The sequence below is a fragment of the Chlorocebus sabaeus genome, chromosome 8 (genome assembly GCF_047675955.1).
Source record: "Chlorocebus sabaeus isolate Y175 chromosome 8, mChlSab1.0.hap1, whole genome shotgun sequence".
NCBI classification, from domain to species: domain Eukaryota; kingdom Metazoa; phylum Chordata; class Mammalia; order Primates; family Cercopithecidae; genus Chlorocebus; species Chlorocebus sabaeus.
The window spans coordinates 114,896,652-114,915,250 of record NC_132911.1 but is presented as its reverse complement, the minus strand read 5'-3'; positions in this window follow the sequence as shown (position 1 = coordinate 114,915,250).

Below are 18,599 nucleotides of genomic sequence, written 5' to 3'. Positions count from 1 at the left end.
TTATTTGTTTAATACCTGCCACTATCACTTGACGGTGAGTTTCTTAAAGTTAGAGACTTTATATTTATATCCTTCATAGTCTATAAAATGCCTAGTGTAGTGTATGTTCTGGAAAAAGTCTTTTTAGCAAAAAAGAAAGGAAGGAAGGAAGGAAGGAAGGAAGGAAGGAAGGAAGGAAGGAAGGAAGGAAGGAAGGAAGGAAGGAAGGAAGAAAGAAAGAAAGAAAGAAAGAAAGAAAGAAAGAAAGAAAGAAAGAAAGAAAGAAAGAAAGAAAGAAAGAAAGAAAGAAAAGGACTATCCAAAAGAGGAAATTTGTTACCACACATCCAGGATTTATCATTATAAAAAGACTATAATTTGAAAATAAGGAAAACAATCTATCTGAAGTTATGTTAGGTCCAAAACAGAATAATTTTACAAAAGAAGCATCTTTTACAAATAAAAAAATCAGGCCTACTCATTATTGGATCATTGAACTATTGACCACAACTAAGGTCATGTGTCATTTAAGGACTAGAGAACAGATAAGCATTTAGATGAAATTCAGGAGGTTGCAACTTCAATGCTTTTAGATATACAAGATCAGACTATTTCATATTTTTTTAAAATAACAAATGCAAGTCCTTTGTACCATAACAAAACTAGATTACACATGGTGATACTGAAATAGTTAAATTTGTCTCTCTAAACTATATAAGGCATAGTATTTCAGTTGCAAATATGTTTTAAATATAAAATAAGGAAACCTTAGAGTAACAGCAGGTAAAGATACAATATAGATAGGATAATTCAGGTTTTTTTAAATACCTAATTTTTTAAAATACAAACGAAATCAGATAACAGGTAAGACAAAAAATGGGAAGACTTCAGATGGTTTTCATTTTGTCTATACTTGTTACTAATGGAGATAACCAGATAGGAAAATGTATTTAACAATTTAAGCTAAAACTTTACTATAAAAAAAAATGAAATACAGAATAGTGTAAAAGAATGGTGATATTTTTGCAAAAATTATAAAAGTAAAATGCAAGAAGAAATAATGGGACTAATATACAAAGTATGAGCTGTCTTTCAATATCTCACTTTTATAATAGTAGCCATAATTTCATGATAAATGATCATGATAAAATGTACTGTAGAGTTAAAATGTTTACCCCCACAAGATATGGAAGTCTTAAGGTATCAGGTGATAGTAAATTACTTCTTTCTAGTCACTGTGTTCAGTAATAATCCATTTAGTGTGTCATGTATTTAGAACACACAAGCTAATGTCAAATCATAAAATAAGTATCACATAGTTTTATTAATAATTGTAATATATTTATGCTATATTTCCTAATTAGCAAGACTGGTCCAATAAGTTGCTCATTAAGAATAAGTTAAATACTTTGGAAACTAATTAACTCTCTCAGGCTGCTAAGCACCGTTTAACATATTAAAATTGTGATTTACTAAATGGCAGAAGTTAACCTAAATGAAACAAATGCAGTTCTGCAATTTTTTTTGTTTTTGTTTTTGAGGCAGTCTCACTCTGTTGCCCAGGCTGGAGTGCAGCCGCCGGATCTGGGCTCACTGCAAGCTCCGCCTCCCAGGTTCACGCCATTCTCCTGCCTCAGCCTCACAAGTAGCTGGGACTACAGGCCCACCACTACGCCTGGCTAATTTTTTGTTTTTTTTTAGTAGAGGTGGGGTTTCACCGTGTTAGCCAGGATGGTCTTGATCTCCTGACCTCGTGATCCGCCCGCCTGGGCCTCCCAAAGTGCAATTTTTGATTAATGTATTTTGTTGTGGCCTCTGCAGTTTACACTCTATATTATGCCTGATCTGAGTAATGCTCTTACAACAGTTTAAGTAGAATACACTTCTTTGGATTGTTTCACCTAATATTATACTATTATGGCCAAGACCATAGGCTGTTGACCTCTAGGTGTTGGGTGCTTCCATTGGGTGGCTTCTAAAGACATATCAAGGGAAGTAATTAGAACTATGTGCATGAAAAAATTAATAGATGAGAAATGTCTGAGTGCCAATACATGTTTATTCTAAGAAGACTTTCATGCAATTGGTGGGGATCAAGTCCACATCACATTTTTACAAATTTTACAATTACAGATTGCAATTATAATTACAAACTTCACATCAGAGTACACAACACCTGTATTTAGAAGTCATGCTTATTTTGTCTTTTTCCTTAGTCATCACCATCAAGACACAATCACGTTCATTTCTTGTGACTCATGACTGTGCCGAGGAGATAATTTGAAGAAAAAAAAAAAAAATCCAAAGGAAAGTAACTATATGAGATTTTTCAAATATTGGTTTTGATTTGAAGATATCTATACTGCTCTTGAGTTTTCCTAAGGGAATGCTGATGTTCCTAGTACTATTCCCAACAAAGTAAAAAGAAATAAAAATAGATTTGCATATGCCCTTATTTTTATTAAAATAAAGATTTTTATTCCATCTGGAAACACTTTTTATTTACTTGGTGAAGAAATATGAAAGCAAAGACGTGTGCCAAAAATAGATAAAATTCATTACGGCAATTTTATTCTATGATTTCTTATGCTTTTGCAGAACTGAGACCTATCTTTCAATATTTCTGAATGTTGAAATAAATGATCACAGATTCTTATGTGTCATAATACCAACAGTGGACATTTTGATTGGTTGCTTAAAATTATTTGCTATGAAAATAAATAGCAAGTAGCAAGAGTGAAAATGTCATAATCATAATATAAGATGTTAATTTGTAAGACTGAAATTATTTAAATTTCAACAAATGTTTTGGACAACTTACAAATGTAGTTAATATGACAGACCATAGTTTGGAAAATGAGTAAAAAACAATATTTTGAGGCAGTAATATAAATAAATGTGTAAAGTATTGATTCTGAGAAATCTGAAATATACTTTAGAAAGGTTTTGAAATCTTCTTACCATCAACATTTCTCATCTTTTGAAATAACAGTTCTGTCTCTCTGCCGTAAATAATTTACTTAGTTCTTTCTCCTAAATTTCTAAATTCTAATAACAAAATTCTTAATTATATCTAAAACCAAAACTATCTCTTTGCATTACTGAAATGTCATGACCAACGGTCATTTGGGAATAAAAGAATTAACAGCTGGTCTGTAACTTTTTTTCTTCATTGAAGCACCTGGGAATATAAATAGTCTAATCAAATTGCCTTCCAAAGATACTAATTGAATCTCTTGATAGCATTTATTAGCAGAATGTTTTCCTACTTATGGAATGTTTTTAGCAAAATATACCTGGTCTGTCTAGGTTACTTATGACCAACACACCTGAAATTTATGGATGTTTGTGGTATGACACTCTGGAAAATGTTTGAGTTAGAGATGGAATTGTCAGATAAACAAATATTGGTATTTCACGGTTGTGCTGATTATAAATTTATTGCCTCTCAACCACAAATTAATCTTTTTAGACTGCTCTGGGAACACAGATTTGGGTCCTTTTAAATATTTGTTTTTCCTGTACCAGCTGGCAGAACATTTTGTCAGCAGAGGGCACTGTAAGAGAAAAAGAGCTTTGTTCTGTACTTTGGATATGTTGGCTTCGTAGGTTCTGGTAGCGTTCATAGCTTCTGTAGTGCCTAACTCTCTCAGCTGAAGTCAGGCAGCAATACCTTGATAGCCAGCAGATTCCTCGACACATCCCATCTCCAGAGCAGTATTGAAGAAGAGTGGCATTTTCCCAGTGTCCAGCTCCTGCAGTGTGTGGCAATCAAGTGGCACTTCACAGCACCTCTCAAACCACAGGCATTTCCACAGTATCTGGACCCTGCCATACACATTGGACAGCAGAACCATGTAGTAAACAGTCCAGTATCCCAGATGGTGGATTTCTGGCAAGTTCCAGAGATCATACTTCCAGAAAGTTCTGCTGGCATGACACCTCACAACTTCTCTGTCATCCAGTGAGCAACAGCTGTGCCATCTTCTACGAAGTTGAGAACTCAACAACTGCGTGATTTTCTCTCCTCATTGAACCCAGAATGATATGATAATCTAACTAGCTCTGTTTCTAAAAGCGATGCCCTTATATCATGTAGAAGCATAAATGTTAAATTTGGATGAGTGTCTTATAAAAAAGATCTGTGGGGTGGGCTGGCAATCTCAGGCTCTTCCACGCCATGTCTGTGTCTTTCAATTACCTATAACCTTTTAGTTTGATTCTCAGCAAAGTATATGATTTTTGTGTCTAATTTCACAACTCACCCTTTTGTATTATCTCTGTATATGTGAAAAGAAAACACAAATCATCACAAAAATTACATTGCTGACTCTCAAAAATAAGACAAAGGGACAAACATTCACCATAAATCTGTATTACAAAAGCACTGTTGGAAAAGTACTAGTATGTTCTAAATAAAATATATTAAATGGCTTCATTAAAGAAAAAAGATAAAGTTGCAAAATGTAGATTTTTTGGAATATAAGTGTATTATATCTTCATTTAGTTCTATAGAATCCTTTAGATTTGGCTATCATTAAAAAAATTATTCTCAACTCTGGGTACCGTGCTAACATCTATTCTCCATTTTCCATAACACAAGTATCTTTTAAAAATACACGATTTTATTGTAAACTCTATATTTTTAGCACTCTTAAGGCAATGAAAGTGAGAGTAGATAACCTAAGGATTGGATGAAAACAGATTTAGTAATAAAATAGTTTGACTGACAATATGGTTTAGGCCCTGTAATACCCACATGTCGTGGGAGGGACCCAATGGGAAGCAATTGAATCATGGAGGTGGTTTCCCCCCCTGCTGTTCTTGTGAAAGTGAATGAGTTCTCTTGAGATCGATGGTTTTATAAGGAGCTTTCCCCTTCACTTGGCTCTCATTCCGTCTCCTGCCTTCCTGTGAAAAAGTGCCTTCCGCCATGAATGTAAGTTTCCTGAGCCATGCTGAACTGTGAGTCAATTAAATCTCTTTTCTTAATAAATTGCCCAGTCTTGGGTATTTCTTCATAGCAGCACAAGAATGGACGACTACACTTGTTTACATATTTAATAAAAATTAAGAAATAAGACATATGCTCTAAATCAAGGAATGTGTATTTTTAAATAGTTCCTCTTTTTTTTCCACAAATAAGATACAAAAAACTACTAATTGTGTTGCTGTGAAGATTCAATGAAATAATGATGTGAACATTATCTTTTATTATTATTATTATTAAGGCTATGACAACGAATCTACAAAACAACCATTTCTAAAATTATGATGACTTATTATAGGAAGGTTTAGTTATTGTTCACAATACATGACTATAACTAGGCAACTCTATCACTTTTCCTTACCCCAGGACCCAGACTGAATGAGCAGCCACCAGACTAACTGTTAGCATTCTGCTGGTAGAGTGAGAGAGATCTCTGGATAATCTTATATTGACAATTAAATGCTCCAGTTTGGAACTGGAACTTGTTACTCCCACTAACAACTCATTGGGTAGGACTAACTATATATCCACCCCGCTAAAAGAGAGCCAGAAAATGTACATCAGGTTTCTGAATATACAGAAAAGCAGAACTACTTATAAAGTTAGAGTAACTGTTGGCAAAAGAATTTGAGAATTTGAGAAAACTTTGGCTCAATTTTGAATTCAAAACACAATAAACCTTTTCACTGAGACACCTCAAGTCCAAAATCATATATGATATACAATAGGTTCTATAACAGCTAGACCTGATCCAGACATTTATACAGTGAAAAAAAGTATCTGTCCCTTAAATACTTGATACGTACACCACATCAAATGCTCCCATTTGACAAGAAAGAGAGAGAGTAGAAAATATAGATCTCACTGACTTATAGCTAAACAGAAATTCTGCTGTGCAGTTATTATGGGGACCCTTCACTGTGGATGGGGAATGTTTCTTGACTAGGACAGGTTATTTTCCTAAAAAGTGAGGGATTCCAAAATGACATTCCTGCATGAACTTTGTCTCTGCCTCCTAAGATTTTTTTCCATTCTTCATTGTTGCTTGGTCAAATTTCAAGTGGGCACTAGAGGATGTGTTTGCTTATGGGGCACTTTTCTCAAATTCTTTTGCCGAAAGTTACTTATACCCACAGGTTTTGTTTTGTCTTGTTTTGTTGTTTTTGAGAACATTTTGGTTATTAGATTTGCTATTTTTTTTTTTTTTGACGTTTTTGCTTATATGATAATCTCTTGTATTTTGCCTTGTTGTTGTTATTTTTTGTTTTAATTTCCATTTTAATTTCAGACTCCGGGGGTACATATGCAGGTTTGTTACAAGAGCATATTGTGTGATGCTAAGGTTTGGGCTTTTGTTGACCCTGTCAGCCAGCTAATGAACATAATACCCAATGGGAAGTTTTTCAATCCTTGACCCTCTTCCTCCCTGCCCCCATACTTCCCTCTCTCCCTACTTTTGAAGTCATCAGCATCTATTGTTCCCCCTTTATGTGCATGTGAACCCAATGTTTAGAGCCCACTTGTAAGTGAAAATATGCCATATTTTGTTTTTGTTCCCACATTAATTCACTTAGAATAACAGCCTCCAGCAGCATTCATGTTGCTGCAAAGCACTTCCTTCTCTTTATTGTTATGTAGTATTCCATGTGTTTATGTACCATACTTCCTTTATCCATTCTACCACCGATGGGCACATAAGTTAATCCCATGTCTTTTCTATTGTAAATAGTGCTGCAGTGAACATCGAGTGCATGTATCCTTTTGGTAGAATTATTTATTTTCCTTTGTGTATGGGATTTCTGGATCTATTTGTAGTTCTATTTTTAGTTATTTGGAAAATCTTCAGACTGCTTTGGAGATTTGCATTCCCATCAACAGTGTATAAGCATTACCTTTTCTCCACAGCCTGCAAACATCTGAAATTTTTTGACTTTTTAATCATAGTCATTCTGATTGGTTTGAGATTGTATCTTATTGTCGTTTTGATTTCTATTTCTCTGAGGATTAGTGATGTTGAGCATTTTTTAATGTTTCTGACCACTTGCATGTCTTGGTTTTGAGAAGTGTCTGTTCATGTCCTTTATCCACTTTTCAATGGGGCTGTTTGTTTCTTGTTGATTCATCTACGTTCCTTATAGATACTATATATTAGTCCTTTGTTGGATGTATAGTTTGAAAATATTTTTTTCATTCTTTGGGTAGTATATTTATTCTTTTGATAGTTTCCTTTGTTGTGCATCAGTTCTTTAGTTTAATTGAGTCCCATTTATCTTTTTTTTATTTTGGTCATCTCACCAGAAGTTTATTAAAAGACTTGAGAAAAGATTGTGAGCAGTGTCAACCATGGATATTATGTCTGCTCTTATTCTTTATCTCAGTGCTTTATTCTTCCTAATTATAAATCCTTACCCAGAATATTATTTCTCATATTTTCTTGCAGATTTTATAAAATCTATAGACAATAATTAATCAGATCTGTGATGTACATTAAAACCCAATCCACATGGATATTTATCCCTCCTGTAAATCCTTAATATTTCATAGTACATGCATTCATTCATCAGACATAGCACATTTTAGTGAAGACATCCCCTCATCAACATAAATATCCCCTACCAGGTTTTGGTCTCTTAATCTACCAAACTCCAAGAAATCATCATCCCACTCTGGACTGCTACCCTCCTCGCTCTGGGCCCATGATACTATGATACTTGGGGGTGACTATGCTGAAACTATACCTGGCATCCAGTTCTTACTTCAAGGCCATAAAACTAAGATCGCCCACACATTCCCCTTAAATAAGACATCTTGATGGGCTAGTGACTACCACCATATTAGCCAGTCATTTGAGCACTGTCATGCATTTGGTATTTTTAACTTTTGGGGGTGATATCACTCAGCATCGCAGAAGACCTGGTCCCTGCCGAATCCACTGTAGACAGAATCGGATGAAGTCCATAGTTTACATCTCGGCTGATATGAGCAACTAAAGAGAAGGCAGTCGAGGTGTAACTACAGCTGAATGGTTCTCTGTTTTCATGCTAAGCGTGCTTCAATATTTTTTATCTGCTTCTTCTTACACATTGGCCGAGGTTTATACTATGGATCATTTACATTTCTAGAAACCTGAAATACCGGCATTATTCTCCTGCTCACAACTATGGCAACAGCATTCATAGGCTAGTGCTCCCAGGAGGCCAGATATCATTCTGGCACTACAGTAATTATGAATCTACTATCAGCCATTCCGTATATTGGAACTGATCTTTTGCAATGATGATGTGACAAAAAATCGATCATCAACATAATGCAAAGTAACTGAAAACCTTGAAACATTTTTTGACAAAACATATGTTAACTTCTCCTTGGCAATTAGTGGTGATTCATACATAATTGAGTGAAAATTAAATAAATGTGCCATTTTTAAGTGTAAAATAATTATTGTCACTTAAAGTATGTATGCAAAACTCATAATTTTCTAATATACGTTGACATAGGTTCTAAGGCTTTAATAAAGGTTTTTATCAGGGAAAATACGTACTGGAAAATTATCTGTCTCCGAGAAAAAGATGCAGTTATGCAACAAAACTAATATTCTACTCACAGGTAGCAAAAGTCAATATTGCTAAGGCCTTGCTCTGGGTAAACATTAGACAGGGTGAAAAGTAACATGAGCTTAACCTCATTGTAGATCAGCATGGACTGAATGCTTATGATCTCACAAATTCATGTGTTGAAATTCTAACCCTAAAGATGATGGAATCAAGAGGGGGCCTTTAGGATATAGGATTAGTGCCCTTATGGAAGAGACTCCGTAGAGATCTCTTGCCCCTTCCATCAAGTGAAGTTATAGCAAAAAGATGGTTATCCAGGAAGAAGGCCATCGTAAAACACTGATTCTGCCACACCTTGACATTGGACCTCCTAGCCTCCAAAACTGTGAGGAATAATTTTTTATTGTTTGTATTCTACTTAAGCTATGAAATTTTGCTGTTGTAGTCCAAACAGTCTAGCACAATGTCCCAAAGAATATGAGTATGAACATATATATGCATATATGACATATGTATGTGAGTATACACACACAGATTTCTGAAAAATTCGCTCTTTAGTATATATTATAATTCTACATTTCTATTTTATTGTGTATGCTTAGATAGAATGAACCACATGAGTTGCTTCATTCAAATTCTTGTTCATTTTCCAGTTTGCACTTATACCATGTCCTTTCTTTGATTTCTAATATATATCTCTTCTCAAGACTGGAGAAGTACACCCAAGTCCATCTTTCTACAGAAGTTTCCTGGAGAAATAATCTAAATAAATTGCAGTCATTCCTTCGTATCTTTGGGCTCAACGTCAATGGATTTAACCACAATAGATCAAAAATATTTTTAAAAGTTGTATCTGCACTGACTCTGTAGACTTTTATTTCTTGTCATTATTCCCTAAAGAATACAGTGTAATAAGTATTTACATGAAATTTACATTACATTAGGTATTATAAGTAATCTAGAGATGATTTAAAGTCTGTGGGAAGATACGTGTAGGTTATATGTAAATACTACACCATTTAATGTAAGGGACTTGAGCATCACTGGATTTTGGTATCCATAGTGGAGTTAGTCCTAGAGCCAATCACCAACAGATACCAAGGGATGACTGTACTTCAGTGAAAGGGAATAAGTAACAAAAATGATCATTTAAAGAGACCACTCCATTAAAGAGACCGCTCTTTTATTTGTTCTCTCCAAAAAATTGTTCCAAGATAAATCATATGTAAATTATTGTCATTTCTAATCTTTATAAATAATAGAGTGAAATGAGGGGAAAAATAATTTATATTACCTACATCAATAATGCTTTGTTTGGGGTTTACACAACCTGGGGATGGTTGAAGAAAAATAATAATAATGACAATGATAATAATAAACAAGTTGAAGAAGAAAAGGAGAAAAATAATTGATTTGCTTAGTTCCAGATTACACTGAAAGTTTTAATTTTGAAAAATGTGTTTTATGATAAAGAAAAACAAGAAGAAAAATGATAAAAAGAGACAGGAGAAAAATAATTGGATTGCTTAGTTCTAGATTACATTGAACATTTTTGTTTTTGAAAAATATATTTTATATCTAGTTATAATATTACTATACTGTTGAACTAAAAAGAAAATAGAATATTCTTGGTAAGCTCTTGTTGAGTTATACTTTTAGGAATATTCAAGTATTCACCTGCCTACTTGTCATTTTTTTTTTTTTTTTGGATGTCTTATAGGAAACTAAAACACAATATGACCCAACTAAAACTCTTTATACTATTTCCCAATACCTGCTCTTAGTCAAATAAATACATCAATACTTCCTGTATTTGTAAATGTTACCAATTTATACCCTATTATAAGGCCAAAACTTAGGAGTCACAGTTAAAACTTCATCTCATTCTCTTGAAATGTTAACATAGAATAACAGGTGAGGTAAAAGTAGAAGGCTAGACACTCTTGCACTGACTCCCTTTTTACATCAGTGTAGATTCTTAGTAAATTGTAGGGAATTAAAATTCCCCAAAGGGTACATTTCTTCTGTACAATATTTATTCAGGCTATATAATTGAAATAGAATTTCTTTACACCAGCGTGTGAAGACAAATTGCATGCGAACCAGAAGAAAAACCCCAAATACCCTGTAGAAAAGGAAGTTCTCTACTAAATTTCATTTCATTCAGGTTTTTCTGAGTGAAATTAAGTGTCTATGTTAGGACCACACTTGTCCCTAGAAGGATCACCCATACAAAGCTACAGCCGTACCAAAAAAAAAAAGAAAAGAAAAGAAAGAAAGAAGAAGAAAGAACATTATACAGTATAATAGATGGAGGGTTGTATAAATAAATAAACATATTAAAAAATGTTAAAAATCAACAAAAGGATCTTTAACTTGTTTAATTGGACAAGAAGAATTGGATAGTGCAAAGATCTCTGCAGGTCATATATCTGAAAGGGCTTACCAGAATTTGCAGGGCGTACCCATGTAGGCCGATTATTTAGGCAAAGAAAAGGGACAGCACAAGATTGACTGTCCTGCATATCCCTCTTTTAACCCAGTAAAGTCAGTGCAAAAAATGCATGTCAGATTTGCAAGTCAAATTTGTTAAACCCATTGGGCCAGTTGCAAACCACTGTTAAACATACTGACCCTGAGGGTCCTTCATCAAGTTTCAGACTTAAAGAGCACATTGTAAATCCACTGTTCTCACACTGGCCCAGGTTTAAAGAAAGTATTTTAAGTCCATCTGTAAATCAACTCTATCTGCTGAAACAGCTTAGTAAATTTCTTAATATTAAGTGACTGCATATTTATATCAAACATTATTTTTATTGAACATAAATGAATTACTTTGTTTTAACATGTGTCTATAGTGGGGTTTTTATTTGTCTGTTTTTTTAGCAGCCTGGAAATTGTCCAGTAAAGATGTACAAATCATAACTTCAATAATTTATGCAATATTAATTGGGTTAACACTGATACATAGGGATTCCAGATTTTCAAAAAAAAAGGTTAGATTCAATAGTTTTATTTTGTATTAAACGGTGATACATATCTGTATATACACATACATATATATATATGTATGTAGCTACATCTATATATAATTGCAAGAAATAAGGTTAATTTTTCTTTTTATTTTATTTTTTTTAACTGGGAAATTTATTTTAGGTGTATGTGGATCTGATTGTGGTGTGTGTGTTCATCTAGTAGTGAGTGACTTTTCATTATAATTTTATTTTTATTTTATTTTATTTTTTAATTTATTTAGATTTTGTTAGAACAGGTTGGAGCTCAGGTCAAAATTGAGCAGAAAATAAAGAGTGCCCATCTATCCTCTGCTACCATGCATGCATAGCTTACCCCACTATCGACACAGCCCAGAATGGTATATTTGTTACAATTGATGACCCAACATTGACTGGACATTGTCACCCAAAGTCCATAATTTACATTAAGGGTCATTCTTGGTGTGCATACTATGAGTTTTGACCAATGTATTGTATTTTTATACTATTAGAATATCATCCAGAAAAGTTTGACTGCCCTAAAAATCTTCTGTGATTCGTATATTTATCCCTTTCCTTCCTCTAATTCTGGGCAAAAATTAATCTTTTTACTATCTTCAAAGTTTTGTCATTTTCAGAATGTCATGTACTACTACAGCTGAATCATATGGTACATACCATTTCCAACTGGCTTCTGACACTTAGTAATATATATGTGTTTCCTCCATGCCCTTTCATGGTTGGTGGGTCATCTCTTTTTAGCAGTGAGTAATATTTCATTGTCTAGATATACTAGTTTATTTTACTCAGTCACTATTGAAGAACATCTTTATTGTTTCCAAATATTGGCAACTATGAATAAGCTGCTAAAAATAGCTTTGTGCATGTTTTCATGTAGGCCTCCGCTTTCAATTCATTCGGCTAAATACCAAAGAGCATGATTGCTGGATTATATGCTAAGAGTTTGTTTAGTTTTTTTAGAAATAGTCAAACTGTCTTCCAAAGTAGCTGTACAATTTTGCTTTATACCAACAATAAATGAAAGCCATTACGGTATGCTTCTCCTCCTTGAGTTAGAGCTGGTGCTGTTAGGAACATCAATGACAACATTCCCATAATCACAACTTAAAATATACCCCAATTGCCTGGAAATCATTTCTTTTCTTTTCTTTCTTTTTAATTTTTTTTCTTGGCTGATAAAAGATAATGGAGGTTATAATTTGAGCGTCCAAGAAAACTCATATGGAATTAAAAATGTAGATGGGAGAATATTATATTTTGATCTACTTCCTAGATCATTCAGATGCTGGTATTCTAAACCATGTGAGAAATTTTCTTCTCAATTTGTAGAAAAATTGGTATCTTAAATCGACTTCATGAGATTAATATTCTTTGTTAAACCCGCTTTTAACAGAGACAGAGTTAATGTGGGAGAAATTCCTAGAGAAATGACTAATGAGAAAGATTTTGAGTAGCCAATTTTTTGCACTGTTTATGATGCATTACATAGTTTGGACAGAGACAAATTTCCTGCTTACAGTATTTTTCTTTAGGAAACTAGTTTCTTAAATCCATAAAAATTCTAGTAGAGATTAATGCAATTTAAAATGAGATTGATTCAATAGCAGAAAGAGTTAAACTCTAAGAATCTACTATATCCAGGTCAAAAGCCTTGACAGACTATCAATTTAGACAGTAAAAATTTCTGGGAAAGAAGCCAAGTGAGATAGCACCAAGATAAAGAGTTGTAAATCTGAAGAATGAAGTTCTGTCTGCTTCTAAAGGACCACCTTATTTATCCTGCTCTTTTTAAATTTAAAGATATTTGCCTTATAAAATCTGAGGCAGTTGGTGAGGACTTATCAAGAGTTAAAGGCAACAAGCATTCATTTTTGCCTCCAAGTTCATTAAGACATCAGAAATATTTAGAAGAACCCTAAGCTGTATGCCAGAGTTCAGGTATTTAGGATGAGATAAAGTTTGTTTTCATTCTTTTTTCATAGTGGGATTACCTTAAAAGAAAATACTATTATAGTTTTGGAGGAAATAAATAAACATAAATCTGAGTTTGCAAAGTTGAAGTAACTGGAAATGTCATCATGGTTCCCTGGGTACGTTTTTAGAATTAGTTTATTCTACTCCTGCAAAAATACCATTCTTGACTAAATAGAGCAAAGGAATACAGGCTACTGATTACTGGGCATTTTAAATGAGACAGCTCAGAGATGCTAACCTTCACCAAAATTCTAGCATTCAAGATACAACATTGATAGTAGGGTTAGTGAGTGAAACTAAAACAATGATACAGATTTTGAGGAAGGAGTGATCTAATCCCCTATTTCTAATATAATTATTTATCTGATGCCTGTGAATTACCTCTGGGCATCAAAAAATAAATGATGTTGTATCTTCTGTTGATATAAGGGCACCTGATATAATTTTATTTTGAAATATCTCTCTGCATTTCAATTTGTTTGGTAGAAAGTCAATGATCTGGGGGATGCATCAACTTCAAAACAAGTTCATGTTGACTGCCAGTATAGATTCTTTCACATTACCTTGACAAAGCAAAAAAAAACTCATATTTCCTTTTTGGTTACCAGAATATATAACTTTATCAACATTTCCATAATCTGAAAAAATAGACTATAAACAAATGAACTTTGAAGTTGGGTTTCTTTGGGAAGTGGAATCTGAGACAGAGATTTATATACAAGAGATTAAACAGGAATTGCTCTTTTGATAAACATTGTTGAAGACTGAAGAAAGCAGAATTGGCAGAACAGTAATTTGAACTAAGATTCAGTTACTACAGAGGTCTTGGCTGGTCAAACTCAGAGCTCTGGCACGGGGATAGCCCTACAGACTTGTCTTGTATTGAAGCCAGGAAACTTACCTTTACATTCGTTCCCTTGGCCAGACATTGAACACTGGCTTCTTGGGTAAGAGAATATAAGTTTAGGCAAGAAAACTTTTTTAGATGAGAGCCATTCTTAAGGAGGGGCTCAGGAGATAGATGTGAGCTGCCAACACTGCAAAAACCTGAAAGAAGTGAATGATTTATTCTGGTAGCAGGGGACTTCTAGGAAGCCCTAAGAGCGTAGACCACTCTTGCGTGCCTTAGAGCTGCTCGTTTGTATAATGTGATAAGAAAACACATTTTCAGTAATTTTAGCCAGCAGCTCTTCCTGGAATAATTATAAACTGATATTTATGGGTATGCATAAAAGTTCCCATTGCTATACCTTGTTGATATTATATTCCTGCAGTTATATACTCATAACTAAACCTGATACTTATGTTATCTCTAATATACTACCAAGTCTAGATTTGTCTTGTGTTTGACTTATGCTTCTTGTGGTTTCAGAGATTTACCTTACAGCTTGACTAAGAACTTTATCTCTGAGTGGTCTTAACTCCTGATCAATAAGCACTTCTCAGATGATATTAGTGAACTTTACCACTTACTTTCATTATTTGGCAAAGAATAGATGCACAAGTTGAGTCAATTGGGTGCCTGAATATGTAATATTAGTTGTACTATCTCCTGATCATTTAAGTTCACTGTCTCTAAAAGGAAAGTGACTTGTTTCCTTGTCAGTGGTTCTCCTGCAATGAGGAGTGTGAAGTGAATGAGTGACAGCCATAGGTTCAAGTTGAATTGGACTCTTGTTATTTCCCCAATAGAAGCATTTTCCTTCTGAGAACCAAGGCTCCAAAACAGAACCTACAGTTGTGTAGACAGAAAAGGCAAAATCTCCAGATGGGTTTCTGGAGAAAGCTAAAAAGTGACACTACTACTTACGCATCTTGGATTGTATTTTACTTATTAAGGACACAGGGCTTCATAATTGTCACTGATATAGAGTGTATACTTTATCTTGGCACGTAGTGTCCATCAGCACAAGGCATCATATCCAAATGGCACTTCAACTTCACCTTGGACAGGCTATTCCTTTGCCCTATCAAGCCAGCACCTTCTGTGTACTGAATGGTGCAGTAATATGATTGGACTCTTGGATCTTAGATCATGAGTTGCAAAATTCTCGATATAAAATTGGTATCTTAATCCAATTCGGTATTATTCAGGATCCTGTGTTGGTGAATGAAACACTCTGTAACCCTTAAATATTGTGTGGCCAAGACATTATGTGCAGGAATGTCAATACCATACTTTATATGTGTTGATTCTAGACAAGATAAATTGCCACACCTTTTGGTATTGTAGGATCTAATGTAATGTCTCTTTGCCACAACAAAGTGGCTAGTTAATCCCCTTAAACTACAGTGACATGTCAAGAGTTCATAATTCGTCCCTGTGGGTTGCAGTTATAGTAGCTAAATTGCCCTTCACACTTTATGTTCACCACAACAGTTCTTTTTACATGCCTCCTACTCATGGTCTCCTAGTCTATCATTTCAGACCTAGATCAACCAGCCCAGTCAAGTCATTCATTCTGGGGTGTGTGTGTGTGTGTGTGTGTGTGTGTGTGTGTGTCATTCTTTTATCAGAGTTACTCTCTTTTAACTCTGTGAAGGTCCAGAGTTAACTCTCTTTTAACTCTGTGAAGGTCCAGAGTTAATGTGAAAACTAACCATCAGGAAGATTTTCCCTCTCCGCCTTTCAAGGGCACATAAAGGAGGTCTCTAGTATATCCCAAATGCATTTTCAACTTGCCCTGACATACGAAGTGAAATCACACACCATATCAAGACAATCTATCTGTAAAAACAAGCATGGTCTTTCTACTTCATCTGCTGGTTATATTGGAACCACCCTAAAGGGACACAGTGTGAGCTCATGGAGAGGCATGGTAGAAGCATAGTAGGAAACACAGGGGCTGACTACCTGCTCAAATAATTTACTCCCATCCTCCAATATTGCTTGTGAACTGGGTTTACCACATTTACTTCACCATGAAATCCTGCCTACCCAGCCAGTTTTATGAATTAGTGAGTGCAACGGAACTTACCTCATGGTTGGCATTTCTGGCTACCAGGCAACTTGGTGTTTTATGGACAGGCACTTCATCTCTACCTAGATTCACTATCATGCCAGGAATGGCTTTTCAAATGGTATTTTCCTCTGTGGATGGCATAATTTTATCAATGATCTATCAGGCTGCCTTATGATTCTCCCATGGGGGCTTGCTATAAATTCTACACAGTGTCTTTCTGTAATACTAACAAGTCTGGAACCATAGGGTCTGCCAAATCCTACAGTACGAAAATAGGATGGACTTGCATTACATTTCAGACCTTCTTCATCATTCTTTTCTGCTCTGATACTCACCAAGAGCTGTTAGTCTTTTGTGTCACATATTATATGAGTTAAAACATCATTACCAATTGTGAAACATGGTAATTCCATAAACCTAAAGGCCTACCAAAGATTTTGTGTGTTTGTTTTTCTCTCTTATTGTGGAAAGTGTAAGTTACAATAATTTCCCTATTACCTTAAAGGAGCCATTCCAGTATATCCATACCCTAAACCAATGGAAGCCTAATATTTCCTACTAATGATGAATGCCCCTGAATGTATGTAAGCTTTATTTCAACCCTCTGGAATGCATGTATCTTACCAAAACTTTTAACCTACCGGCCACTTCTTGCAAATTGGGAGAATTAATGTAATACAGTTGATACAGAAGATCAATGTCATAGTCTCTGTTTTTCTTCAGACCATATTATGGCAGAGAAAAGAAGAGTTGGGCAAGACTAGAAATGTATGTTGTTCAGGATCCCATCTATACGCAAATTGTTTGGTCTTAGTTGTTGTTATTTAAGGTCTTCTGAGAAGCACATCCAAAGACGTAATTAGACAATGAAGAGATTTAATGGGCAGGAGAAGGTAGGCAGAACATTCTAACCTTGCAATAGGATTTATAACTATGAAAACAACAGGAAATAAGGAAGAATTGATTTGGGAGAGTTGCAGACTGCAGTGAAGCTCTGAGAAGTTCTTGACCAAGTAAACAAGAAGCCGCAGAGGAAAAAATGCCCATTAGTGGAGTACTACATTGGGCTAGAAACAACGCAACTTTATTCCCTAGTCATGCTCTTCTTTGTCTATGAGAAATCTGAAGAGAATGCAGCCTTGTCATGAGACTGCTGGAAATCCAAATGTGTGGCAGATGGAGGATTGTTACCATCTACGCTGCTCACAATAAGTTCTCTCGAAAGTACATCTGAGTAGCACAACTCCATGGCTGTCAAAACCTGACTCTGATCAGGTTTTAACACCTATATTTATAATTTTCTTCTGAAAGAAAGCATCTATTTTCTAGATCAGGCATTAGAATTAATTATAGCAATAACAACATCACTTTCCCTTATCCCAATCTCTCGGAGGCAATGAAATTAGGGCAGTTGTCAAATGCACTTTCGGGTTTGTGCCACAGAAGAGGCGCCCTCAAGTGACAAATCTACAATCTTATAAGGAGCTGCTGTACAGCTGCCACCCTCCCCTTCTGAGGAAAGAAGAGAAATTTTTTTTCCTAATGTAAACAAATCTCAAATAAAAGTCCCTAGGTTTTGCCTTCCTTCATGGCTTGAGGTTTTATTCCTCTTCAAAGTGTAAACACACAGATAAATTTATACATCTCTAAGAAGTATTTTATTCTTGAATTTCTGTTCGACAGTCCATTATCCTAGATTGCCTGTATTTTTTGCTCTGAAAGCCATGAACATTCAGAAGCATGGAAACATTTTTTGCTACAATTTCATACTTCTTGTACAGCACAAATACACTTAACATATGCACAGGCAGGAAGCAGCTCCTCTCTGGCTCCTATGGGCCTTTCTCAGTTCAAATTTAGAAGATGGAGGTTAGTGACATGCAGGCCCAGCTACGTAGTTGTTTTCAAGGCCAAGCTTGGCTCCCATCTCCTTCTTCCTCTGTTATTTATTCTAAATTCTCATGCTCAGCTATCATCTTTGCAGGTTTTGGTTTCTTACGTGGTAATGGAACTCAAATTCTCATTCCTGAGTGATGTGAGTTCTTCGTAACCATCCTCTTCTGAGGCCAGAACTGCTGCATAAATGCATTTATGGTTAGAATTAGAAAATAAAACACTAAGGTTT